The 25,203-nt window shown below is 33.9% G+C and overlaps 18 non-coding genes across 18 annotated transcripts; 12 read left to right on the forward strand and 6 right to left on the reverse strand.

Moving 5' to 3' along the window:
• The first annotated feature begins 1,327 nt into the window (after positions 1-1,327).
• LOC129957735 (U1 spliceosomal RNA) lies at positions 1,328-1,489 on the forward strand. Its single transcript, XR_008782842.1, has one exon. It is a non-coding gene; the product is annotated as a U1 spliceosomal RNA (small nuclear RNA).
• A 1,209-nt stretch (positions 1,490-2,698) lies between these two features.
• LOC129957950 (U6 spliceosomal RNA) lies at positions 2,699-2,805 on the reverse strand. Its single transcript, XR_008783048.1, has one exon. It is a non-coding gene; the product is annotated as a U6 spliceosomal RNA (small nuclear RNA).
• Positions 2,806-3,375: 570 nt separating this feature from the next.
• Positions 3,376-3,537, forward strand: LOC129957989 (U1 spliceosomal RNA). Its single transcript, XR_008783085.1, has one exon. It is a non-coding gene; the product is annotated as a U1 spliceosomal RNA (small nuclear RNA).
• A 1,963-nt stretch (positions 3,538-5,500) lies between these two features.
• LOC129957747 (U1 spliceosomal RNA) lies at positions 5,501-5,662 on the forward strand. The gene has a single exon (XR_008782854.1). It is a non-coding gene; the product is annotated as a U1 spliceosomal RNA (small nuclear RNA).
• Positions 5,663-6,869: 1,207 nt separating this feature from the next.
• Positions 6,870-6,976, reverse strand: LOC129957951 (U6 spliceosomal RNA). Its single transcript, XR_008783049.1, has one exon. It is a non-coding gene; the product is annotated as a U6 spliceosomal RNA (small nuclear RNA).
• A 571-nt stretch (positions 6,977-7,547) lies between these two features.
• LOC129957990 (U1 spliceosomal RNA) lies at positions 7,548-7,709 on the forward strand. The gene has a single exon (XR_008783087.1). It is a non-coding gene; the product is annotated as a U1 spliceosomal RNA (small nuclear RNA).
• Positions 7,710-9,672: 1,963 nt separating this feature from the next.
• Positions 9,673-9,834, forward strand: LOC129957750 (U1 spliceosomal RNA). The gene has a single exon (XR_008782856.1). It is a non-coding gene; the product is annotated as a U1 spliceosomal RNA (small nuclear RNA).
• Positions 9,835-11,041: 1,207 nt separating this feature from the next.
• LOC129957952 (U6 spliceosomal RNA) lies at positions 11,042-11,148 on the reverse strand. Its single transcript, XR_008783050.1, has one exon. It is a non-coding gene; the product is annotated as a U6 spliceosomal RNA (small nuclear RNA).
• A 571-nt stretch (positions 11,149-11,719) lies between these two features.
• LOC129957991 (U1 spliceosomal RNA) lies at positions 11,720-11,881 on the forward strand. The gene has a single exon (XR_008783088.1). It is a non-coding gene; the product is annotated as a U1 spliceosomal RNA (small nuclear RNA).
• Positions 11,882-13,844: 1,963 nt separating this feature from the next.
• Positions 13,845-14,006, forward strand: LOC129957736 (U1 spliceosomal RNA). The gene has a single exon (XR_008782843.1). It is a non-coding gene; the product is annotated as a U1 spliceosomal RNA (small nuclear RNA).
• A 1,215-nt stretch (positions 14,007-15,221) lies between these two features.
• On the reverse strand, positions 15,222-15,328 carry LOC129957953 (U6 spliceosomal RNA). Its single transcript, XR_008783051.1, has one exon. It is a non-coding gene; the product is annotated as a U6 spliceosomal RNA (small nuclear RNA).
• Positions 15,329-15,898: 570 nt separating this feature from the next.
• Positions 15,899-16,060, forward strand: LOC129957993 (U1 spliceosomal RNA). Its single transcript, XR_008783090.1, has one exon. It is a non-coding gene; the product is annotated as a U1 spliceosomal RNA (small nuclear RNA).
• A 1,963-nt stretch (positions 16,061-18,023) lies between these two features.
• On the forward strand, positions 18,024-18,185 carry LOC129957738 (U1 spliceosomal RNA). The gene has a single exon (XR_008782845.1). It is a non-coding gene; the product is annotated as a U1 spliceosomal RNA (small nuclear RNA).
• A 1,207-nt stretch (positions 18,186-19,392) lies between these two features.
• LOC129957954 (U6 spliceosomal RNA) lies at positions 19,393-19,499 on the reverse strand. Its single transcript, XR_008783052.1, has one exon. It is a non-coding gene; the product is annotated as a U6 spliceosomal RNA (small nuclear RNA).
• A 571-nt stretch (positions 19,500-20,070) lies between these two features.
• Positions 20,071-20,232, forward strand: LOC129957994 (U1 spliceosomal RNA). The gene has a single exon (XR_008783091.1). It is a non-coding gene; the product is annotated as a U1 spliceosomal RNA (small nuclear RNA).
• Positions 20,233-22,195: 1,963 nt separating this feature from the next.
• Positions 22,196-22,357, forward strand: LOC129957739 (U1 spliceosomal RNA). Its single transcript, XR_008782846.1, has one exon. It is a non-coding gene; the product is annotated as a U1 spliceosomal RNA (small nuclear RNA).
• A 1,209-nt stretch (positions 22,358-23,566) lies between these two features.
• On the reverse strand, positions 23,567-23,673 carry LOC129957955 (U6 spliceosomal RNA). The gene has a single exon (XR_008783053.1). It is a non-coding gene; the product is annotated as a U6 spliceosomal RNA (small nuclear RNA).
• Positions 23,674-24,243: 570 nt separating this feature from the next.
• LOC129957995 (U1 spliceosomal RNA) lies at positions 24,244-24,405 on the forward strand. Its single transcript, XR_008783092.1, has one exon. It is a non-coding gene; the product is annotated as a U1 spliceosomal RNA (small nuclear RNA).
• The last annotated feature ends 798 nt before the right edge of the window (positions 24,406-25,203 follow it).

A 25,203-nucleotide genomic window follows, 5' to 3' on the forward strand; every position in this document is an offset into this window, starting at 1 on the left:
CTTGAATGCTCTTTTATATTTTAAGAATTTTTCTCACTTTTGGAACGACATGTTATAATTGTTCGAGTTTGTTTTAGAAGTAATTGCTGCAAAGATATTTTAAATATTGTTTTGTGTTAAATGAAACTGATTTTCTGCTGTTGCATCTGGCAACGAGGATTTTGTGGTTATTAAAAATAGAACGAGTGAGATCGTCTCTCTCACTTGGAACTGACGTAGTCTCTGTTTTGATTTTAGTCTTTAAAAACACTTTCAGTCGTTGGTCAGATTGTCCTAAAATAAGAAATGTTTATTTTATGTAGTATCGGTCGTTTACAATTTGCACTTTAAAACGTAGTCATAAACCGATAAGCGTAATGATCTCGGCCTCTAGGGGGGATAAAATGTGAGAATTCTTCCTTTAAAGTAAAATATCCCGTCGGAGTTGGAAAAAAAAAAAAAAATCCCATGTTCCTAAAAGATTCGCAATTGCTAAAAACTTTGCTTCGACTCGGGGTGGGGGTGGAAAAGTCAATTTAATTCACCTTTCCCTATGCCACTAAACCAAGATATAAAAATTTGACACGATTTCTGCGAACATGGCATTTTTAAAATATGTTGTTATGAAAATGATTTCGAAACCTGCTTGTTTCTGAAATGCTCGATAGTAAAAACGTAGTGCAGGCGTTCAATAATGTAAACAATTAAGATAGGTAATGCACCATTATTACTATTCCGCTGTTTTTTCTTATATGTTTAAATGAAATTTCGTCCTTCTATTACAAATAGATCCTTTTGGATATGGAATTGAAGTAGCAGTGATAACAGCTCCATCTTATGATTTAAGAAGTAATAATCCTTAATGAATTATTAATCTAGCAGCTTCGACTAAAATCCTCTTTTTTCATTTCAGTAACGGCATTTTCCACTAGGATAAAAAGCAGGGTTAATTGAAATTCTCTCTGTTACAATTTCTAAATTATTTGCTTTTCCCACTTCACTCATCGTCAATTCCTGTAAGACGCAGATTCCACTGAGACTTAACAATGGCGGCGCTTGAGTCGACATGACTTCACATTCTCTTATTCAGCTCCAAATACCATATTATTAGTATTGTTTTGCAGAGAGAGAAACGAATATCATCTCTCTGATTTTTACCGATTTTATAATTCGATTGCTGTGTTTAAATTGTACAGAAGATATTTTACTGTGGATACGATCGCTCATTAACTGGGTACAATTTGTAGTGGAAATTTTCAACCAACAACATTTATTTATTCGCGGCTATTTTTACCACTATAATTAGAGACATTATGTTTTTATAAATTTTCATGGAACAAAGCGCCGCATACTTACTTGGCGTCGGAGATGCCCTGATCAAGGAGGGGGCTCTCCCGGTTGGAGGCCGTCCATTGCACTTCGGTCGGCTGACAATTGCCACTTCCGCAAAGTGTGGTTGGTTGGGGCGCATAATTTTTGGTAGTCGGGACTGCGTTCGCGCTGCTCCCGGTTCTTATAAAGAAAGATAATTCGCTCGTTACAATATTTCAATTCTGCAACAGTTGAGGTTGTCATTTGGCATTCATTTAAAACAATTTATCCGAGTCCTCCTAATCCATAAAATATATTTTTATTTTCATAAAGATAAATAACATTATTCGTTTCCTCTTCAGTTGAATTAGATTAAAAGTGAGCAAATGATGAAAATCCAGTTGATAGCCGATAACAAATAATCGGATCAAATTCTATAAACGATATCATTAGACATGGAAGAGTTAAGAATTTGTTTCGTCGAAGTTTCCAGGTAGGGCATTTCTAATCATGGAGATAGCGCAACAAAATATGATTACTTCGCAAGGATTTCGAGAACAAAGGAAGTAAAATTTTAGAATCTTCATTCTGCCTCAAACGAAATAAATTTCACGTAGAAATCACACTTTCTAATAAATTAAGAAAAGAAAAAAAATGTAGTAAAAACCTTTAGCTGACTACATAAATAGCTACAACTAATAGCTGACAAAAAGATTATTTGGACAATTAACCACAATGTAGCAAATGGATATTTTCTAAATATAGCGTAATGCGTGGTACATTTGATGAAAATATATTCAGCGTTAAGTGACTAATTCGCATAATATCTGAAGGAATTTTCATTAAGTATAAAAAAGTAAAGGTAATCTATGATAGCGACCTACTGCTAAATTATTTAAAAGAAATGTAATATGTACATTTGTTCTTTTCATAAATGATCGGACTCTCTTTATGAAAAATGCATCGCTATAATATTATTTCCATGTCGCCCCTTGTGTACATTATAATGAACGTTACAAATTTTCCTGTAGAATCAGCTGGTCTTGAAAGGTGTCGATTTTGTTGATTAAATATATATATATATATATATATATGCATGCAAAATTTTAAGCAGTCATACTGTAATAAACCCTAGAATTGCCCCATCAGATCAATTGTTGCTGGTTGGGTAAGTAGAGTAAATATGTCGGAATACGAAATGCATAAGCAAATCAAAGTATTTTTTCTTTAATTTTTATGCATAATATCTTTTAGCTGAAAAATGATGTTATGCAGAATAATTTAAAATGAAATAAATTATAATTGTTCCTTAAGAAAACCTCTTACCGTATGCTTTATTTTTAAAGAGAAGCAAACAAGGCTATAACGACCCGGAATATGCGATCTAAAACCAAGTAATAAAAAATAAAAAAATGTGGAACGCTTCACGATTTTGCGTGTCATCCTTGCGCAGGGGCCATGCTAATCTTCTCTGTATCGTTCCAATTTTAGTATATGTACTGCCGAAGCGAGTACGTTGCACTTTAAGTGTCACGTCGTATATATAGTACGTCAGAACCTGTTTATTTTTCTAGTGGTGTTGTAATTGCTTCTAAAATGTACGTTACATTGTCGCCTGTGGAAGTTTCGATTCAGCATTATTCTTCGAACAACTCAATACACAATAGTAGCTACAATCCAACTGAATGACAATTCTGGAATGCGATCAATGAAATTCAGGTTGACGATACATATAATAAGAATGGATGACATTGGAACAACCATTAGATGTAGCTACTTACGGATATGAACATTCGATTTGCAGCGCCATCTACATATCGTTGTTGATGGTGTAATATGATATTTTATGATTCTTTTTCCCCTCTTTTTTTATTTAGCTGGGTAAAAATGTTTAGGATAAAATTGTGTCCCTAGTTATAGAATGCAAATATAACTACTTTAAAAATATAAAGAAAATTAAAATGTATGGATTTCTAGAAATATTCAAGAATATTTCGACGGAATACATTAGATTGTAATGAGAGGTATTACCACTTTTGTAAATGAAAAATAATGTATATGAACTTTCTGAAAAGTTGGCCAGTCATACTTACCTGGCACTGGGGATGCCTTGATCAACAAGGAGGCTCCCCCGAGCAGAGACCCTCCATTGCACTTCGGTGGGTTGACGTTCGCCACATCCGCAAATCGCGGTTGCTTGGGGTGCACAATTTTTGGTAGCTGGGACTGCGTTCGCGCTGTCCCTGTCTTAAGTAAAGGAAAGAATTCACTTAGAAAATTGTTACCACGGAGGTGTCCGTTCAGAACCGTAGCCCTTGTGGAAGAATATTCATTTCTTTCGCATCATAACGAGAAATCATTTTCTGTGGAAATTGCTGCTGTTACTCGCATATTAATATGCATCTCTGTCCATATGGATGAACGCATGTACATATCTCTATTCATTCGTAGGAGATACCTAAACCTAATTCAGGAATGCATGCATAGCGGGTACAATTGCATATGAAATTATGGACATCCCTAAATAAAGGGGGGCAACTGCCGTTTCATTTTTGCGCTTAATTGTACACTTCGAATAACGAAATTTCATTAAATAAAGTGGACAATTTAATGAATATTCTGTGCAAATTCATCATGAAAAAGTTTGTCTTTAAATTAAATTTTTATAGACTCTCAAAATATAAAAGTGTCAATCAGCAAAATGCTTTTCTTACATGCACACACAAAATTTCTCGCTGCCATCTACAAAATTTACGTAGATATCAAAATTAGTGATTTTGTTATAGGATAACATTTCTCTTTATTAAGTGTTCCTTCGACTTGCATGTAGCATTCGAAATATTTCAGTTTTAAATATGTTCACAATTTCTTTTTCTTTTTTCCCTTGAATGCTCTTTTATATTTTAAGAATTTTTCTCACTTTTGGAACGACATGTTATAATTGTTCGAGTTTGTTTTAGAAGTAATTGCTGCAAAGATATTTTAAATATTGTTTTGTGTTAAATGAAACTGATTTTCTGCTGTTGCATCTGGCAACGAGGATTTTGTGGTTATTAAAAATAGAACGAGTGAGATCGTCTCTCTCACTTGGAACTGACGTAGTCTCTGTTTTGATTTTAGTCTTTAAAAACACTTTCAGTCGTTGGTCAGATTGTCCTAAAATAAGAAATGTTTATTTTATGTAGTATCGGTCGTTTACAATTTGCACTTTAAAACGTAGTCATAAACCGATAAGCGTAATGATCTCGGCCTCTAGGGGGGATAAAATGTGAGAATTCTTCCTTTAAAGTAAAATATCCCGTCGGAGTTGGAAAAAAAAAAAAAAATCCCATGTTCCTAAAAGATTCGCAATTGCTAAAAACTTTGCTTCGACTCGGGGTGGGGGTGGAAAAGTCAATTTAATTCACCTTTCCCTATGCCACTAAACCAAGATATAAAAATTTGACACTATTTCTGCGAACATGGCATTTTTAAAATATGTTGTTATGAAAATGATTTCGAAACCTGCTTGTTTCTGAAATGCTCGATAGTAAAAACGTAGTGCAGGCGTTCAATAATGTAAACAATTAAGATAGGTAATGCACCATTATTACTATTCCGCTGTTTTTTCTTATATGTTTAAATGAAATTTCGTCCTTCTATTACAAATAGATCCTTTTGGATATGGAATTGAAGTAGCAGTGATAACAGCTCCATCTTATGATTTAAGAAGTAATAATCCTTAATGAATTATTAATCTAGCAGCTTCGACTAAAATCCTCTTTTTTCATTTCAGTAACGGCATTTTCCACTAGGATAAAAAGCAGGGTTAATTGAAATTCTCTCTGTTACAATTTCTAAATTATTTGCTTTTCCCACTTCACTCATCGTCAATTCCTGTAAGACGCAGATTCCACTGAGACTTAACAATGGCGGCGCTTGAGTCGACATGACTTCACATTCTCTTATTCAGCTCCAAATACCATATTATTAGTATTGTTTTGCAGAGAGAGAAACGAATATCATCTCTCTGATTTTTACCGATTTTATAATTCGATTGCTGTGTTTAAATTGTACAGAAGATATTTTACTGTGGATACGATCGCTCATTAACTGGGTACAATTTGTAGTGGAAATTTTCAACCAACAACATTTATTTATTCGCGGCTATTTTTACCACTATAATTAGAGACATTATGTTTTTATAAATTTTCATGGAACAAAGCGCCGCATGCTTACTTGGCGTCGGAGATGCCCTGATCAAGGAGGGGGCTCTCCCGGTTGGAGGCCGTCCATTGCACTTCGGTCGGCTGACAATTGCCACTTCCGCAAAGTGTGGTTGGTTGGGGCGCATAATTTTTGGTAGTCGGGACTGCGTTCGCGCTGCTCCCGGTTCTTATAAAGAAAGATAATTCGCTCGTTACAATATTTCAATTCTGCAACAGTTGAGGTTGTCATTTGGCATTCATTTAAAACAATTTATCCGAGTCCTCCTAATCCATAAAATATATTTTTATTTTCATAAAGATAAATAACATTATTCGTTTCCTCTTCAGTTGAATTAGATTAAAAGTGAGCAAATGATGAAAATCCAGTTGATAGCCGATAACAAATAATCGGATCAAATTCTATAAACGATATCATTAGACATGGAAGAGTTAAGAATTTGTTTCGTCGAAGTTTCCAGGTAGGGCATTTCTAATCATGGAGATAGCGCAACAAAATATGATTACTTCGCAAGGATTTCGAGAACAAAGGAAGTAAAATTTTAGAATCTTCATTCTGCCTCAAACGAAATAAATTTCACGTAGAAATCACACTTTCTAATAAATTAAGAAAAGAAAAAAAATGTAGTAAAAACCTTTAGCTGACTACATAAATAGCTACAACTAATAGCTGACAAAAAGATTATTTGGACAATTAACCACAATGTAGCAAATGGATATTTTCTAAATATAGCGTAATGCGTGGTACATTTGATGAAAATATATTCAGCGTTAAGTGACTAATTCGCATAATATCTGAAGGAATTTTCATTAAGTATAAAAAAGTAAAGGTAATCTATGATAGCGACCTACTGCTAAATTATTTAAAAGAAATGTAATATGTACATTTGTTCTTTTCATAAATGATCGGACTCTCTTTATGAAAAATGCATCGCTATAATATTATTTCCATGTCGCCCCTTGTGTACATTATAATGAACGTTACAAATTTTCCTGTAGAATCAGCTGGTCTTGAAAGGTGTCGATTTTGTTGATTAAATATATATATATATATATATATGCATGCAAAATTTTAAGCAGTCATACTGTAATAAACCCTAGAATTGCCCCATCAGATCAATTGTTGCTGGTTGGGTAAGTAGAGTAAATATGTCGGAATACGAAATGCATAAGCAAATCAAAGTATTTTTTCTTTAATTTTTATGCATAATATCTTTTAGCTGAAAAATGATGTTATGCAGAATAATTTAAAATGAAATAAATTATAATTGTTCCTTAAGAAAACCTCTTACCGTATGCTTTATTTTTAAAGAGAAGCAAACAAGGCTATAACGACCCGGAATATGCGATCTAAAACCAAGTAATAAAAAATAAAAAAATGTGGAACGCTTCACGATTTTGCGTGTCATCCTTGCGCAGGGGCCATGCTAATCTTCTCTGTATCGTTCCAATTTTAGTATATGTACTGCCGAAGCGAGTACGTTGCACTTTAAGTGTCACGTCGTATATATAGTACGTCAGAACCTGTTTATTTTTCTAGTGGTGTTGTAATTGCTTCTAAAATGTACGTTACATTGTCGCCTGTGGAAGTTTCGATTCAGCATTATTCTTCGAACAACTCAATACACAATAGTAGCTACAATCCAACTGAATGACAATTCTGGAATGCGATCAATGAAATTCAGGTTGACGATACATATAATAAGAATGGATGACATTGGAACAACCATTAGATGTAGCTACTTACGGATATGAACATTCGATTTGCAGCGCCATCTACATATCGTTGTTGATGGTGTAATATGATATTTTATGATTCTTTTTCCCCTCTTTTTTTTATTTAGCTGGGTAAAAATGTTTAGGATAAAATTGTGTCCCTAGTTATAGAATGCAAATATAACTACTTTAAAAATATAAAGAAAATTAAAATGTATGGATTTCTAGAAATATTCAAGAATATTTCGACGGAATACATTAGATTGTAATGAGAGGTATTACCACTTTTGTAAATGAAAAATAATGTATATGAACTTTCTGAAAAGTTGGCCAGTCATACTTACCTGGCACTGGGGATGCCTTGATCAACAAGGAGGCTCCCCCGAGCAGAGACCCTCCATTGCACTTCGGTGGGTTGACGTTCGCCACATCCGCAAATCGCGGTTGCTTGGGGTGCACAATTTTTGGTAGCTGGGACTGCGTTCGCGCTGTCCCTGTCTTAAGTAAAGGAAAGAATTCACTTAGAAAATTGTTACCACGGAGGTGTCCGTTCAGAACCGTAGCCCTTGTGGAAGAATATTCATTTCTTTCGCATCATAACGAGAAATCATTTTCTGTGGAAATTGCTGCTGTTACTCGCATATTAATATGCATCTCTGTCCATATGGATGAACGCATGTACATATCTCTATTCATTCGTAGGAGATACCTAAACCTAATTCAGGAATGCATGCATAGCGGGTACAATTGCATATGAAATTATGGACATCCCTAAATAAAGGGGGGCAACTGCCGTTTCATTTTTGCGCTTAATTGTACACTTCGAATAACGAAATTTCATTAAATAAAGTGGACAATTTAATGAATATTCTGTGCAAATTCATCATGAAAAAGTTTGTCTTTAAATTAAATTTTTATAGACTCTCAAAATATAAAAGTGTCAATCAGCAAAATGCTTTTCTTACATGCACACACAAAATTTCTCGCTGCCATCTACAAAATTTACGTAGATATCAAAATTAGTGATTTTGTTATAGGATAACATTTCTCTTTATTAAGTGTTCCTTCGACTTGCATGTAGCATTCGAAATATTTCAGTTTTAAATATGTTCACAATTTCTTTTTCTTTTTTCCCTTGAATGCTCTTTTATATTTTAAGAATTTTTCTCACTTTTGGAACGACATGTTATAATTGTTCGAGTTTGTTTTAGAAGTAATTGCTGCAAAGATATTTTAAATATTGTTTTGTGTTAAATGAAACTGATTTTCTGCTGTTGCATCTGGCAACGAGGATTTTGTGGTTATTAAAAATAGAACGAGTGAGATCGTCTCTCTCACTTGGAACTGACGTAGTCTCTGTTTTGATTTTAGTCTTTAAAAACACTTTCAGTCGTTGGTCAGATTGTCCTAAAATAAGAAATGTTTATTTTATGTAGTATCGGTCGTTTACAATTTGCACTTTAAAACGTAGTCATAAACCGATAAGCGTAATGATCTCGGCCTCTAGGGGGGATAAAATGTGAGAATTCTTCCTTTAAAGTAAAATATCCCGTCGGAGTTGGAAAAAAAAAAAAAAATCCCATGTTCCTAAAAGATTCGCAATTGCTAAAAACTTTGCTTCGACTCGGGGTGGGGGTGGAAAAGTCAATTTAATTCACCTTTCCCTATGCCACTAAACCAAGATATAAAAATTTGACACTATTTCTGCGAACATGGCATTTTTAAAATATGTTGTTATGAAAATGATTTCGAAACCTGCTTGTTTCTGAAATGCTCGATAGTAAAAACGTAGTGCAGGCGTTCAATAATGTAAACAATTAAGATAGGTAATGCACCATTATTACTATTCCGCTGTTTTTTCTTATATGTTTAAATGAAATTTCGTCCTTCTATTACAAATAGATCCTTTTGGATATGGAATTGAAGTAGCAGTGATAACAGCTCCATCTTATGATTTAAGAAGTAATAATCCTTAATGAATTATTAATCTAGCAGCTTCGACTAAAATCCTCTTTTTTCATTTCAGTAACGGCATTTTCCACTAGGATAAAAAGCAGGGTTAATTGAAATTCTCTCTGTTACAATTTCTAAATTATTTGCTTTTCCCACTTCACTCATCGTCAATTCCTGTAAGACGCAGATTCCACTGAGACTTAACAATGGCGGCGCTTGAGTCGACATGACTTCACATTCTCTTATTCAGCTCCAAATACCATATTATTAGTATTGTTTTGCAGAGAGAGAAACGAATATCATCTCTCTGATTTTTACCGATTTTATAATTCGATTGCTGTGTTTAAATTGTACAGAAGATATTTTACTGTGGATACGATCGCTCATTAACTGGGTACAATTTGTAGTGGAAATTTTCAACCAACAACATTTATTTATTCGCGGCTATTTTTACCACTATAATTAGAGACATTATGTTTTTATAAATTTTCATGGAACAAAGCGCCGCATGCTTACTTGGCGTCGGAGATGCCCTGATCAAGGAGGGGGCTCTCCCGGTTGGAGGCCGTCCATTGCACTTCGGTCGGCTGACAATTGCCACTTCCGCAAAGTGTGGTTGGTTGGGGCGCATAATTTTTGGTAGTCGGGACTGCGTTCGCGCTGCTCCCGGTTCTTATAAAGAAAGATAATTCGCTCGTTACAATATTTCAATTCTGCAACAGTTGAGGTTGTCATTTGGCATTCATTTAAAACAATTTATCCGAGTCCTCCTAATCCATAAAATATATTTTTATTTTCATAAAGATAAATAACATTATTCGTTTCCTCTTCAGTTGAATTAGATTAAAAGTGAGCAAATGATGAAAATCCAGTTGATAGCCGATAACAAATAATCGGATCAAATTCTATAAACGATATCATTAGACATGGAAGAGTTAAGAATTTGTTTCGTCGAAGTTTCCAGGTAGGGCATTTCTAATCATGGAGATAGCGCAACAAAATATGATTACTTCGCAAGGATTTCGAGAACAAAGGAAGTAAAATTTTAGAATCTTCATTCTGCCTCAAACGAAATAAATTTCACGTAGAAATCACACTTTCTAATAAATTAAGAAAAGAAAAAAAATGTAGTAAAAACCTTTAGCTGACTACATAAATAGCTACAACTAATAGCTGACAAAAAGATTATTTGGACAATTAACCACAATGTAGCAAATGGATATTTTCTAAATATAGCGTAATGCGTGGTACATTTGATGAAAATATATTCAGCGTTAAGTGACTAATTCGCATAATATCTGAAGGAATTTTCATTAAGTATAAAAAAGTAAAGGTAATCTATGATAGCGACCTACTGCTAAATTATTTAAAAGAAATGTAATATGTACATTTGTTCTTTTCATAAATGATCGGACTCTCTTTATGAAAAATGCATCGCTATAATATTATTTCCATGTCGCCCCTTGTGTACATTATAATGAACGTTACAAATTTTCCTGTAGAATCAGCTGGTCTTGAAAGGTGTCGATTTTGTTGATTAAATATATATATATATATATATATGCATGCAAAATTTTAAGCAGTCATACTGTAATAAACCCTAGAATTGCCCCATCAGATCAATTGTTGCTGGTTGGGTAAGTAGAGTAAATATGTCGGAATACGAAATGCATAAGCAAATCAAAGTATTTTTTCTTTAATTTTTATGCATAATATCTTTTAGCTGAAAAATGATGTTATGCAGAATAATTTAAAATGAAATAAATTATAATTGTTCCTTAAGAAAACCTCTTACCGTATGCTTTATTTTTAAAGAGAAGCAAACAAGGCTATAACGACCCGGAATATGCGATCTAAAACCAAGTAATAAAAAATAAAAAAATGTGGAACGCTTCACGATTTTGCGTGTCATCCTTGCGCAGGGGCCATGCTAATCTTCTCTGTATCGTTCCAATTTTAGTATATGTACTGCCGAAGCGAGTACGTTGCACTTTAAGTGTCACGTCGTATATATAGTACGTCAGAACCTGTTTATTTTTCTAGTGGTGTTGTAATTGCTTCTAAAATGTACGTTACATTGTCGCCTGTGGAAGTTTCGATTCAGCATTATTCTTCGAACAACTCAATACACAATAGTAGCTACAATCCAACTGAATGACAATTCTGGAATGCGATCAATGAAATTCAGGTTGACGATACATATAATAAGAATGGATGACATTGGAACAACCATTAGATGTAGCTACTTACGGATATGAACATTCGATTTGCAGCGCCATCTACATATCGTTGTTGATGGTGTAATATGATATTTTATGATTCTTTTTCCCCTCTTTTTTTTATTTAGCTGGGTAAAAATGTTTAGGATAAAATTGTGTCCCTAGTTATAGAATGCAAATATAACTACTTTAAAAATATAAAGAAAATTAAAATGTATGGATTTCTAGAAATATTCAAGAATATTTCGACGGAATACATTAGATTGTAATGAGAGGTATTACCACTTTTGTAAATGAAAAATAATGTATATGAACTTTCTGAAAAGTTGGCCAGTCATACTTACCTGGCACTGGGGATGCCTTGATCAACAAGGAGGCTCCCCCGAGCAGAGACCCTCCATTGCACTTCGGTGGGTTGACGTTCGCCACATCCGCAAATCGCGGTTGCTTGGGGTGCACAATTTTTGGTAGCTGGGACTGCGTTCGCGCTGTCCCTGTCTTAAGTAAAGGAAAGAATTCACTTAGAAAATTGTTACCACGGAGGTGTCCGTTCAGAACCGTAGCCCTTGTGGAAGAATATTCATTTCTTTCGCATCATAACGAGAAATCATTTTCTGTGGAAATTGCTGCTGTTACTCGCATATTAATATGCATCTCTGTCCATATGGATGAACGCATGTACATATCTCTATTCATTCGTAGGAGATACCTAAACCTAATTCAGGAATGCATGCATAGCGGGTACAATTGCATATGAAATTATGGACATCCCTAAATAAAGGGGGGCAACTGCCGTTTCATTTTTGCGCTTAATTGTACACTTCGAATAACGAAATTTCATTAAATAAAGTGGACAATTTAATGAATATTCTGTGCAAATTCATCATGAAAAAGTTTGTCTTTAAATTAAATTTTTATAGACTCTCAAAATATAAAAGTGTCAATCAGCAAAATGCTTTTCTTACATGCACACACAAAATTTCTCGCTGCCATCTACAAAATTTACGTAGATATCAAAATTAGTGATTTTGTTATAGGATAACATTTCTCTTTATTAAGTGTTCCTTCGACTTGCATGTAGCATTCGAAATATTTCAGTTTTAAATATGTTCACAATTTCTTTTTCTTTTTTCCCTTGAATGCTCTTTTATATTTTAAGAATTTTTCTCACTTTTGGAACGACATGTTATAATTGTTCGAGTTTGTTTTAGAAGTAATTGCTGCAAAGATATTTTAAATATTGTTTTGTGTTAAATGAAACTGATTTTCTGCTGTTGCATCTGGCAACGAGGATTTTGTGGTTATTAAAAATAGAACGAGTGAGATCGTCTCTCTCACTTGGAACTGACGTAGTCTCTGTTTTGATTTTAGTCTTTAAAAACACTTTCAGTCGTTGGTCAGATTGTCCTAAAATAAGAAATGTTTATTTTATGTAGTATCGGTCGTTTACAATTTGCACTTTAAAACGTAGTCATAAACCGATAAGCGTAATGATCTCGGCCTCTAGGGGGGATAAAATGTGAGAATTCTTCCTTTAAAGTAAAATATCCCGTCGGAGTTGGAAAAAAAAAAAAAAATCCCATGTTCCTAAAAGATTCGCAATTGCTAAAAACTTTGCTTCGACTCGGGGTGGGGGTGGAAAAGTCAATTTAATTCACCTTTCCCTATGCCACTAAACCAAGATATAAAAATTTGACACTATTTCTGCGAACATGGCATTTTTAAAATATGTTGTTATGAAAATGATTTCGAAACCTGCTTGTTTCTGAAATGCTCGATAGTAAAAACGTAGTGCAGGCGTTCAATAATGTAAACAATTAAGATAGGTAATGCACCATTATTACTATTCCGCTGTTTTTTCTTATATGTTTAAATGAAATTTCGTCCTTCTATTACAAATAGATCCTTTTGGATATGGAATTGAAGTAGCAGTGATAACAGCTCCATCTTATGATTTAAGAAGTAATAATCCTTAATGAATTATTAATCTAGCAGCTTCGACTAAAATCCTCTTTTTTCATTTCAGTAACGGCATTTTCCACTAGGATAAAAAGCAGGGTTAATTGAAATTCTCTCTGTTACAATTTCTAAATTATTTGCTTTTCCCACTTCACTCATCGTCAATTCCTGTAAGACGCAGATTCCACTGAGACTTAACAATGGCGGCGCTTGAGTCGACATGACTTCACATTCTCTTATTCAGCTCCAAATACCATATTATTAGTATTGTTTTGCAGAGAGAGAAACGAATATCATCTCTCTGATTTTTACCGATTTTATAATTCGATTGCTGTGTTTAAATTGTACAGAAGATATTTTACTGTGGATACGATCGCTCATTAACTGGGTACAATTTGTAGTGGAAATTTTCAACCAACAACATTTATTTATTCGCGGCTATTTTTACCACTATAATTAGAGACATTATGTTTTTATAAATTTTCATGGAACAAAGCGCCGCATACTTACTTGGCGTCGGAGATGCCCTGATCAAGGAGGGGGCTCTCCCGGTTGGAGGCCGTCCATTGCACTTCGGTCGGCTGACAATTGCCACTTCCGCAAAGTGTGGTTGGTTGGGGCGCATAATTTTTGGTAGTCGGGACTGCGTTCGCGCTGCTCCCGGTTCTTATAAAGAAAGATAATTCGCTCGTTACAATATTTCAATTCTGCAACAGTTGAGGTTGTCATTTGGCATTCATTTAAAACAATTTATCCGAGTCCTCCTAATCCATAAAATATATTTTTATTTTCATAAAGATAAATAACATTATTCGTTTCCTCTTCAGTTGAATTAGATTAAAAGTGAGCAAATGATGAAAATCCAGTTGATAGCCGATAACAAATAATCGGATCAAATTCTATAAACGATATCATTAGACATGGAAGAGTTAAGAATTTGTTTCGTCGAAGTTTCCAGGTAGGGCATTTCTAATCATGGAGATAGCGCAACAAAATATGATTACTTCGCAAGGATTTCGAGAACAAAGGAAGTAAAATTTTAGAATCTTCATTCTGCCTCAAACGAAATAAATTTCACGTAGAAATCACACTTTCTAATAAATTAAGAAAAGAAAAAAAATGTAGTAAAAACCTTTAGCTGACTACATAAATAGCTACAACTAATAGCTGACAAAAAGATTATTTGGACAATTAACCACAATGTAGCAAATGGATATTTTCTAAATATAGCGTAATGCGTGGTACATTTGATGAAAATATATTCAGCGTTAAGTGACTAATTCGCATAATATCTGAAGGAATTTTCATTAAGTATAAAAAAGTAAAGGTAATCTATGATAGCGACCTACTGCTAAATTATTTAAAAGAAATGTAATATGTACATTTGTTCTTTTCATAAATGATCGGACTCTCTTTATGAAAAATGCATCGCTATAATATTATTTCCATGTCGCCCCTTGTGTACATTATAATGAACGTTACAAATTTTCCTGTAGAATCAGCTGGTCTTGAAAGGTGTCGATTTTGTTGATTAAATATATATATATATATATATATATATATATGCATGCAAAATTTTAAGCAGTCATACTGTAATAAACCCTAGAATTGCCCCATCAGATCAATTGTTGCTGGTTGGGTAAGTAGAGTAAATATGTCGGAATACGAAATGCATAAGCAAATCAAAGTATTTTTTCTTTAATTTTTATGCATAATATCTTTTAGCTGAAAAATGATGTTATGCAGAATAATTTAAAATGAAATAAATTATAATTGTTCCTTAAGAAAACCTCTTACCGTATGCTTTATTTTTAAAGAGAAGCAAACAAGGCTATAACGACCCGGAATATGCGATCTAAAACCAAGTAATAAAAAATAAAAAAATGTGGAACGCTTCACGATTTTGCGTGTCATCCTTGCGCAGGGGCCATGCTAATCTTCTCTGTATCGTTCCAATTTTAGTATATGTACTGCCGAAGCGAGTACGTTGCACTTTAAGTGTCACGTCGTATATATAGTACGTCAGAACCTGTTTATTTTTCTAGTGGTGTTGTAATTGCTTCTAAAATGTACGTTACATTGTCGCCTGTGGAAGTTTCGATTCAGCATTATTCTTCGAACAACTCAATACACAATAGTAGCTACAATCCAACTGAATGACAATTCTGGAATGCGATCAATGAAATTCAGGTTGACGATACATATAATAAGAATGGATGACATTGGAACAACCATTAGATGTAGCTACTTACGGATATGAACATTCGATTTGCAGCGCCATCTACATATCGTTGTTGATGGTGTAATATGATATTTTATGATTCTTTTTCCCCTCTTTTTTTATTTAGCTGGGTAAAAATGTTTAGGATAAAATTGTGTCCCTAGTTATAGAATGCAAATATAACTACTTTAAAAATATAAAGAAAATTAAAATGTATGGATTTCTAGAAATATTCAAGAATATTTCGACGGAATACATTAGATTGTAATGAGAGGTATTACCACTTTTGTAAATGAAAAATAATGTATATGAACTTTCTGAAAAGTTGGCCAGTCATACTTACCTGGCACTGGGGATGCCTTGATCAACAAGGAGGCTCCCCCGAGCAGAGACCCTCCATTGCACTTCGGTGGGTTGACGTTCGCCACATCCGCAAATCGCGGTTGCTTGGGGTGCACAATTTTTGGTAGCTGGGACTGCGTTCGCGCTGTCCCTGTCTTAAGTAAAGGAAAGAATTCACTTAGAAAATTGTTACCACGGAGGTGTCCGTTCAGAACCGTAGCCCTTGTGGAAGAATATTCATTTCTTTCGCATCATAACGAGAAATCATTTTCTGTGGAAATTGCTGCTGTTACTCGCATATTAATATGCATCTCTGTCCATATGGATGAACGCATGTACATATCTCTATTCATTCGTAGGAGATACCTAAACCTAATTCAGGAATGCATGCATAGCGGGTACAATTGCATATGAAATTATGGACATCCCTAAATAAAGGGGGGCAACTGCTGTTTCATTTTTGCGCTTAATTGTACACTTCGAATAACGAAATTTCATTAAATAAAGTGGACAATTTAATGAATATTCTGTGCAAATTCATCATGAAAAAGTTTGTCTTTAAATTAAATTTTTATAGACTCTCAAAATATAAAAGTGTCAATCAGTAAAATGCTTTTCTTACATGCACACACAAAATTTCTCGCTGCCATCTACAAAATTTACGTAGATATCAAAATTAGTGATTTTGTTATAGGATAACATTTCTCTTTATTAAGTGTTCCTTCGACTTGCATGTAGCATTCGAAATATTTCAGTTTTAAATATGTTCACAATTTCTTTTTCTTTTTTCCCTTGAATGCTCTTTTATATTTTAAGAATTTTTCTCACTTTTGGAACGACATGTTATAATTGTTCGAGTTTGTTTTAGAAGTAATTGCTGCAAAGATATTTTAAATATTGTTTTGTGTTAAATGAAACTGATTTTCTGCTGTTGCATCTGGCAACGAGGATTTTGTGGTTATTAAAAATAGAACGAGTGAGATCGTCTCTCTCACTTGGAACTGACGTAGTCTCTGTTTTGATTTTAGTCTTTAAAAACACTTTCAGTCGTTGGTCAGATTGTCCTAAAATAAGAAATGTTTATTTTATGTAGTATCGGTCGTTTACAATTTGCACTTTAAAACGTAGTCATAAACCGATAAGCGTAATGATCTCGGCCTCTAGGGGGGATAAAATGTGAGAATTCTTCCTTTAAAGTAAAATATCCCGTCGGAGTTGGAAAAAAAAAAAAAAATCCCATGTTCCTAAAAGATTCGCAATTGCTAAAAACTTTGCTTCGACTCGGGGTGGGGGTGGAAAAGTCAATTTAATTCACCTTTCCCTATGCCACTAAACCAAGATATAAAAATTTGACACTATTTCTGCGAACATGGCATTTTTAAAATATGTTGTTATGAAAATGATTTCGAAACCTGCTTGTTTCTGAAATGCTCGATAGTAAAAACGTAGTGCAGGCGTTCAATAATGTAAACAATTAAGATAGGTAATGCACCATTATTACTATTCCGCTGTTTTTTCTTATATGTTTAAATGAAATTTCGTCCTTCTATTACAAATAGATCCTTTTGGATATGGAATTGAAGTAGCAGTGATAACAGCTCCATCTTATGATTTAAGAAGTAATAATCCTTAATGAATTATTAATCTAGCAGCTTCGACTAAAATCCTCTTTTTTCATTTCAGTAACGGCATTTTCCACTAGGATAAAAAGCAGGGTTAATTGAAATTCTCTCTGTTACAATTTCTAAATTATTTGCTTTTCCCACTTCACTCATCGTCAATTCCTGTAAGACGCAGATTCCACTGAGACTTAACAATGGCGGCGCTTGAGTCGACATGACTTCACATTCTCTTATTCAGCTCCAAATACCATATTATTAGTATTGTTTTGCAGAGAGAGAAACGAATATCATCTCTCTGATTTTTACCGATTTTATAATTCGATTGCTGTGTTTAAATTGTACAGAAGATATTTTACTGTGGATACGATCGCTCATTAACTGGGTACAATTTGTAGTGGAAATTTTCAACCAACAACATTTATTTATTCGCGGCTATTTTTACCACTATAATTAGAGACATTATGTTTTTATAAATTTTCATGGAACAAAGCGCCGCATACTTACTTGGCGTCGGAGATGCCCTGATCAAGGAGGGGGCTCTCCCGGTTGGAGGCCGTCCATTGCACTTCGGTCGGCTGACAATTGCCACTTCCGCAAAGTGTGGTTGGTTGGGGCGCATAATTTTTGGTAGTCGGGACTGCGTTCGCGCTGCTCCCGGTTCTTATAAAGAAAGATAATTCGCTCGTTACAATATTTCAATTCTGCAACAGTTGAGGTTGTCATTTGGCATTCATTTAAAACAATTTATCCGAGTCCTCCTAATCCATAAAATATATTTTTATTTTCATAAAGATAAATAACATTATTCGTTTCCTCTTCAGTTGAATTAGATTAAAAGTGAGCAAATGATGAAAATCCAGTTGATAGCCGATAACAAATAATCGGATCAAATTCTATAAACGATATCATTAGACATGGAAGAGTTAAGAATTTGTTTCGTCGAAGTTTCCAGGTAGGGCATTTCTAATCATGGAGATAGCGCAACAAAATATGATTACTTCGCAAGGATTTCGAGAACAAAGGAAGTAAAATTTTAGAATCTTCATTCTGCCTCAAACGAAATAAATTTCACGTAGAAATCACACTTTCTAATAAATTAAGAAAAGAAAAAAAATGTAGTAAAAACCTTTAGCTGACTACATAAATAGCTACAACTAATAGCTGACAAAAAGATTATTTGGACAATTAACCACAATGTAGCAAATGGATATTTTCTAAATATAGCGTAATGCGTGGTACATTTGATGAAAATATATTCAGCGTTAAGTGACTAATTCGCATAATATCTGAAGGAATTTTCATTAAGTATAAAAAAGTAAAGGTAATCTATGATAGCGACCTACTGCTAAATTATTTAAAAGAAATGTAATATGTACATTTGTTCTTTTCATAAATGATCGGACTCTCTTTATGAAAAATGCATCGCTATAATATTATTTCCATGTCGCCCCTTGTGTACATTATAATGAACGTTACAAATTTTCCTGTAGAATCAGCTGGTCTTGAAAGGTGTCGATTTTGTTGATTAAATATATATATATATATATATATGCATGCAAAATTTTAAGCAGTCATACTGTAATAAACCCTAGAATTGCCCCATCAGATCAATTGTTGCTGGTTGGGTAAGTAGAGTAAATATGTCGGAATACGAAATGCATAAGCAAATCAAAGTATTTTTTCTTTAATTTTTATGCATAATATCTTTTAGCTGAAAAATGATGTTATGCAGAATAATTTAAAATGAAATAAATTATAATTGTTCCTTAAGAAAACCTCTTACCGTATGCTTTATTTTTAAAGAGAAGCAAACAAGGCTATAACGACCCGGAATATGCGATCTAAAACCAAGTAATAAAAAATAAAAAAATGTGGAACGCTTCACGATTTTGCGTGTCATCCTTGCGCAGGGGCCATGCTAATCTTCTCTGTATCGTTCCAATTTTAGTATATGTACTGCCGAAGCGAGTACGTTGCACTTTAAGTGTCACGTCGTATATATAGTACGTCAGAACCTGTTTATTTTTCTAGTGGTGTTGTAATTGCTTCTAAAATGTACGTTACATTGTCGCCTGTGGAAGTTTCGATTCAGCATTATTCTTCGAACAACTCAATACACAATAGTAGCTACAATCCAACTGAATGACAATTCTGGAATGCGATCAATGAAATTCAGGTTGACGATACATATAATAAGAATGGATGACATTGGAACAACCATTAGATGTAGCTACTTACGGATATGAACATTCGATTTGCAGCGCCATCTACATATCGTTGTTGATGGTGTAATATGATATTTTATGATTCTTTTTCCCCTCTTTTTTTTATTTAGCTGGGTAAAAATGTTTAGGATAAAATTGTGTCCCTAGTTATAGAATGCAAATATAACTACTTTAAAAATATAAAGAAAATTAAAATGTATGGATTTCTAGAAATATTCAAGAATATTTCGACGGAATACATTAGATTGTAATGAGAGGTATTACCACTTTTGTAAATGAAAAATAATGTATATGAACTTTCTGAAAAGTTGGCCAGTCATACTTACCTGGCACTGGGGATGCCTTGATCAACAAGGAGGCTCCCCCGAGCAGAGACCCTCCATTGCACTTCGGTGGGTTGACGTTCGCCACATCCGCAAATCGCGGTTGCTTGGGGTGCACAATTTTTGGTAGCTGGGACTGCGTTCGCGCTGTCCCTGTCTTAAGTAAAGGAAAGAATTCACTTAGAAAATTGTTACCACGGAGGTGTCCGTTCAGAACCGTAGCCCTTGTGGAAGAATATTCATTTCTTTCGCATCATAACGAGAAATCATTTTCTGTGGAAATTGCTGCTGTTACTCGCATATTAATATGCATCTCTGTCCATATGGATGAACGCATGTACATATCTCTATTCATTCGTAGGAGATACCTAAACCTAATTCAGGAATGCATGCATAGCGGGTACAATTGCATATGAAATTATGGACATCCCTAAATAAAGGGGGGCAACTGCCGTTTCATTTTTGCGCTTAATTGTACACTTCGAATAACGAAATTTCATTAAATAAAGTGGACAATTTAATGAATATTCTGTGCAAATTCATCATGAAAAAGTTTGTCTTTAAATTAAATTTTTATAGACTCTCAAAATATAAAAGTGTCAATCAGCAAAATGCTTTTCTTACATGCACACACAAAATTTCTCGCTGCCATCTACAAAATTTACGTAGATATCAAAATTAGTGATTTTGTTATAGGATAACATTTCTCTTTATTAAGTGTTCCTTCGACTTGCATGTAGCATTCGAAATATTTCAGTTTTAAATATGTTCACAATTTCTTTTTCTTTTTTCCCTTGAATGCTCTTTTATATTTTAAGAATTTTTCTCACTTTTGGAACGACATGTTATAATTGTTCGAGTTTGTTTTAGAAGTAATTGCTGCAAAGATATTTTAAATATTGTTTTGTGTTAAATGAAACTGATTTTCTGCTGTTGCATCTGGCAACGAGGATTTTGTGGTTATTAAAAATAGAACGAGTGAGATCGTCTCTCTCACTTGGAACTGACGTAGTCTCTGTTTTGATTTTAGTCTTTAAAAACACTTTCAGTCGTTGGTCAGATTGTCCTAAAATAAGAAATGTTTATTTTATGTAGTATCGGTCGTTTACAATTTGCACTTAAAAACGTAGTCATAAACCGATAAGCGTAATGATCTCGGCCTCTAGGGGGGATAAAATGTGAGAATTCTTCCTTTAAAGTAAAATATCCCGTCGGAGTTGGAAAAAAAAAAAAAAATCCCATGTTCCTAAAAGATTCGCAATTGCTAAAAACTTTGCTTCGACTCGGGGTGGGGGTGGAAAAGTCAATTTAATTCACCTTTCCCTATGCCACTAAACCAAGATATAAAAATTTGACACGATTTCTGCGAACATGGCATTTTTAAAATATGTTGTTATGAAAATGATTTCGAAACCTGCTTGTTTCTGAAATGCTCGATAGTAAAAACGTAGTGCAGGCGTTCAATAATGTAAACAATTAAGATAGGTAATGCACCATTATTACTATTCCGCTGTTTTTTCTTATATGTTTAAATGAAATTTCGTCCTTCTATTACAAATAGATCCTTTTGGATATGGAATTGAAGTAGCAGTGATAACAGCTCCATCTTATGATTTAAGAAGTAATAATCCTTAATGAATTATTAATCTAGCAGCTTCGACTAAAATCCTCTTTTTTCATTTCAGTAACGGCATTTTCCACTAGGATAAAAAGCAGGGTTAATTGAAATTCTCTCTGTTACAATTTCTAAATTATTTGCTTTTCCCACTTCACTCATCGTCAATTCCTGTAAGACGCAGATTCCACTGAGACTTAACAATGGCGGCGCTTGAGTCGACATGACTTCACATTCTCTTATTCAGCTCCAAATACCATATTATTAGTATTGTTTTGCAGAGAGAGAAACGAATATCATCTCTCTGATTTTTACCGATTTTATAATTCGATTGCTGTGTTTAAATTGTACAGAAGATATTTTACTGTGGATACGATCGCTCATTAACTGGGTACAATTTGTAGTGGAAATTTTCAACCAACAACATTTATTTATTCGCGGCTATTTTTACCACTATAATTAGAGACATTATGTTTTTATAAATTTTCATGGAACAAAGCGCCGCATACTTACTTGGCGTCGGAGATGCCCTGATCAAGGAGGGGGCTCTCCCGGTTGGAGGCCGTCCATTGCACTTCGGTCGGCTGACAATTGCCACTTCCGCAAAGTGTGGTTGGTTGGGGCGCATAATTTTTGGTAGTCGGGACTGCGTTCGCGCTGCTCCCGGTTCTTATAAAGAAAGATAATTCGCTCGTTACAATATTTCAATTCTGCAACAGTTGAGGTTGTCATTTGGCATTCATTTAAAACAATTTATCCGAGTCCTCCTAATCCATAAAATATATTTTTATTTTCATAAAGATAAATAACATTATTCGTTTCCTCTTCAGTTGAATTAGATTAAAAGTGAGCAAATGATGAAAATCCAGTTGATAGCCGATAACAAATAATCGGATCAAATTCTATAAACGATATCATTAGACATGGAAGAGTTAAGAATTTGTTTCGTCGAAGTTTCCAGGTAGGGCATTTCTAATCATGGAGATAGCGCAACAAAATATGATTACTTCGCAAGGATTTCGAGAACAAAGGAAGTAAAATTTTAGAATCTTCATTCTGCCTCAAACGAAATAAATTTCACGTAGAAATCACACTTTCTAATAAATTAAGAAAAGAAAAAAAATGTAGTAAAAACCTTTAGCTGACTACATAAATAGCTACAACTAATAGCTGACAAAAAGATTATTTGGACAATTAACCACAATGTAGCAAATGGATATTTTCTAAATATAGCGTAATGCGTGGTACATTTGATGAAAATATATTCAGCGTTAAGTGACTAATTCGCATAATATCTGAAGGAATTTTCATTAAGTATAAAAAAGTAAAGGTAATCTATGATAGCGACCTACTGCTAAATTATTTAAAAGAAATGTAATATGTACATTTGTTCTTTTCATAAATGATCGGACTCTCTTTATGAAAAATGCATCGCTATAATATTATTTCCATGTCGCCCCTTGTGTACATTATAATGAACGTTACAAATTTTCCTGTAGAATCAGCTGGTCTTGAAAGGTGTCGATTTTGTTGATTAAATATATATATATATATATATATATGCATGCAAAATTTTAAGCAGTCATACTGTAATAAACCCTAGAATTGCCCCATCAGATCAATTGTTGCTGGTTGGGTAAGTAGAGTAAATATGTCGGAATACGAAATGCATAAGCAAATCAAAGTATTTTTTCTTTAATTTTTATGCATAATATCTTTTAGCTGAAAAATGATGTTATGCAGAATAATTTAAAATGAAATAAATTATAATTGTTCCTTAAGAAAACCTCTTACCGTATGCTTTATTTTTAAAGAGAAGCAAACAAGGCTATAACGACCCGGAATATGCGATCTAAAACCAAGTAATAAAAAATAAAAAAATGTGGAACGCTTCACGATTTTGCGTGTCATCCTTGCGCAGGGGCCATGCTAATCTTCTCTGTATCGTTCCAATTTTAGTATATGTACTGCCGAAGCGAGTACGTTGCACTTTAAGTGTCACGTCGTATATATAGTACGTCAGAACCTGTTTATTTTTCTAGTGGTGTTGTAATTGCTTCTAAAATGTACGTTACATTGTCGCCTGTGGAAGTTTCGATTCAGCATTATTCTTCGAACAACTCAATACACAATAGTAGCTACAATCCAACTGAATGACAATTCTGGAATGCGATCAATGAAATTCAGGTTGACGATACATATAATAAGAATGGATGACATTGGAACAACCATTAGATGTAGCTACTTACGGATATGAACATTCGATTTGCAGCGCCATCTACATATCGTTGTTGATGGTGTAATATGATATTTTATGATTCTTTTTCCCCTCTTTTTTTATTTAGCTGGGTAAAAATGTTTAGGATAAAATTGTGTCCCTAGTTATAGAATGCAAATATAACTACTTTAAAAATATAAAGAAAATTAAAATGTATGGATTTCTAGAAATATTCAAGAATATTTCGACGGAATACATTAGATTGTAATGAGAGGTATTACCACTTTTGTAAATGAAAAATAATGTATATGAACTTTCTGAAAAGTTGGCCAGTCATACTTACCTGGCACTGGGGATGCCTTGATCAACAAGGAGGCTCCCCCGAGCAGAGACCCTCCATTGCACTTCGGTGGGTTGACGTTCGCCACATCCGCAAATCGCGGTTGCTTGGGGTGCACAATTTTTGGTAGCTGGGACTGCGTTCGCGCTGTCCCTGTCTTAAGTAAAGGAAAGAATTCACTTAGAAAATTGTTACCACGGAGGTGTCCGTTCAGAACCGTAGCCCTTGTGGAAGAATATTCATTTCTTTCGCATCATAACGAGAAATCATTTTCTGTGGAAATTGCTGCTGTTACTCGCATATTAATATGCATCTCTGTCCATATGGATGAACGCATGTACATATCTCTATTCATTCGTAGGAGATACCTAAACCTAATTCAGGAATGCATGCATAGCGGGTACAATTGCATATGAAATTATGGACATCCCTAAATAAAGGGGGGCAACTGCCGTTTCATTTTTGCGCTTAATTGTACACTTCGAATAACGAAATTTCATTAAATAAAGTGGACAATTTAATGAATATTCTGTGCAAATTCATCATGAAAAAGTTTGTCTTTAAATTAAATTTTTATAGACTCTCAAAATATAAAAGTGTCAATCAGCAAAATGCTTTTCTTACATGCACACACAAAATTTCTCGCTGCCATCTACAAAATTTACGTAGATATCAAAATTAGTGATTTTGTTATAGGATAACATTTCTCTTTATTAAGTGTTCCTTCGACTTGCATGTAGCATTCGAAATATTTCAGTTTTAAATATGTTCACAATTTCTTTTTCTTTTTTCCCTTGAATGCTCTTTTATATTTTAAGAATTTTTCTCACTTTTGGAACGACATGTTATAATTGTTCGAGTTTGTTTTAGAAGTAATTGCTGCAAAGATATTTTAAATATTGTTTTGTGTTAAATGAAACTGATTTTCTGCTGTTGCATCTGGCAACGAGGATTT

Source organism: Argiope bruennichi, chromosome 11 (assembly GCF_947563725.1).
Source record: "Argiope bruennichi chromosome 11, qqArgBrue1.1, whole genome shotgun sequence".
Taxonomy (NCBI): domain Eukaryota; kingdom Metazoa; phylum Arthropoda; class Arachnida; order Araneae; family Araneidae; genus Argiope; species Argiope bruennichi.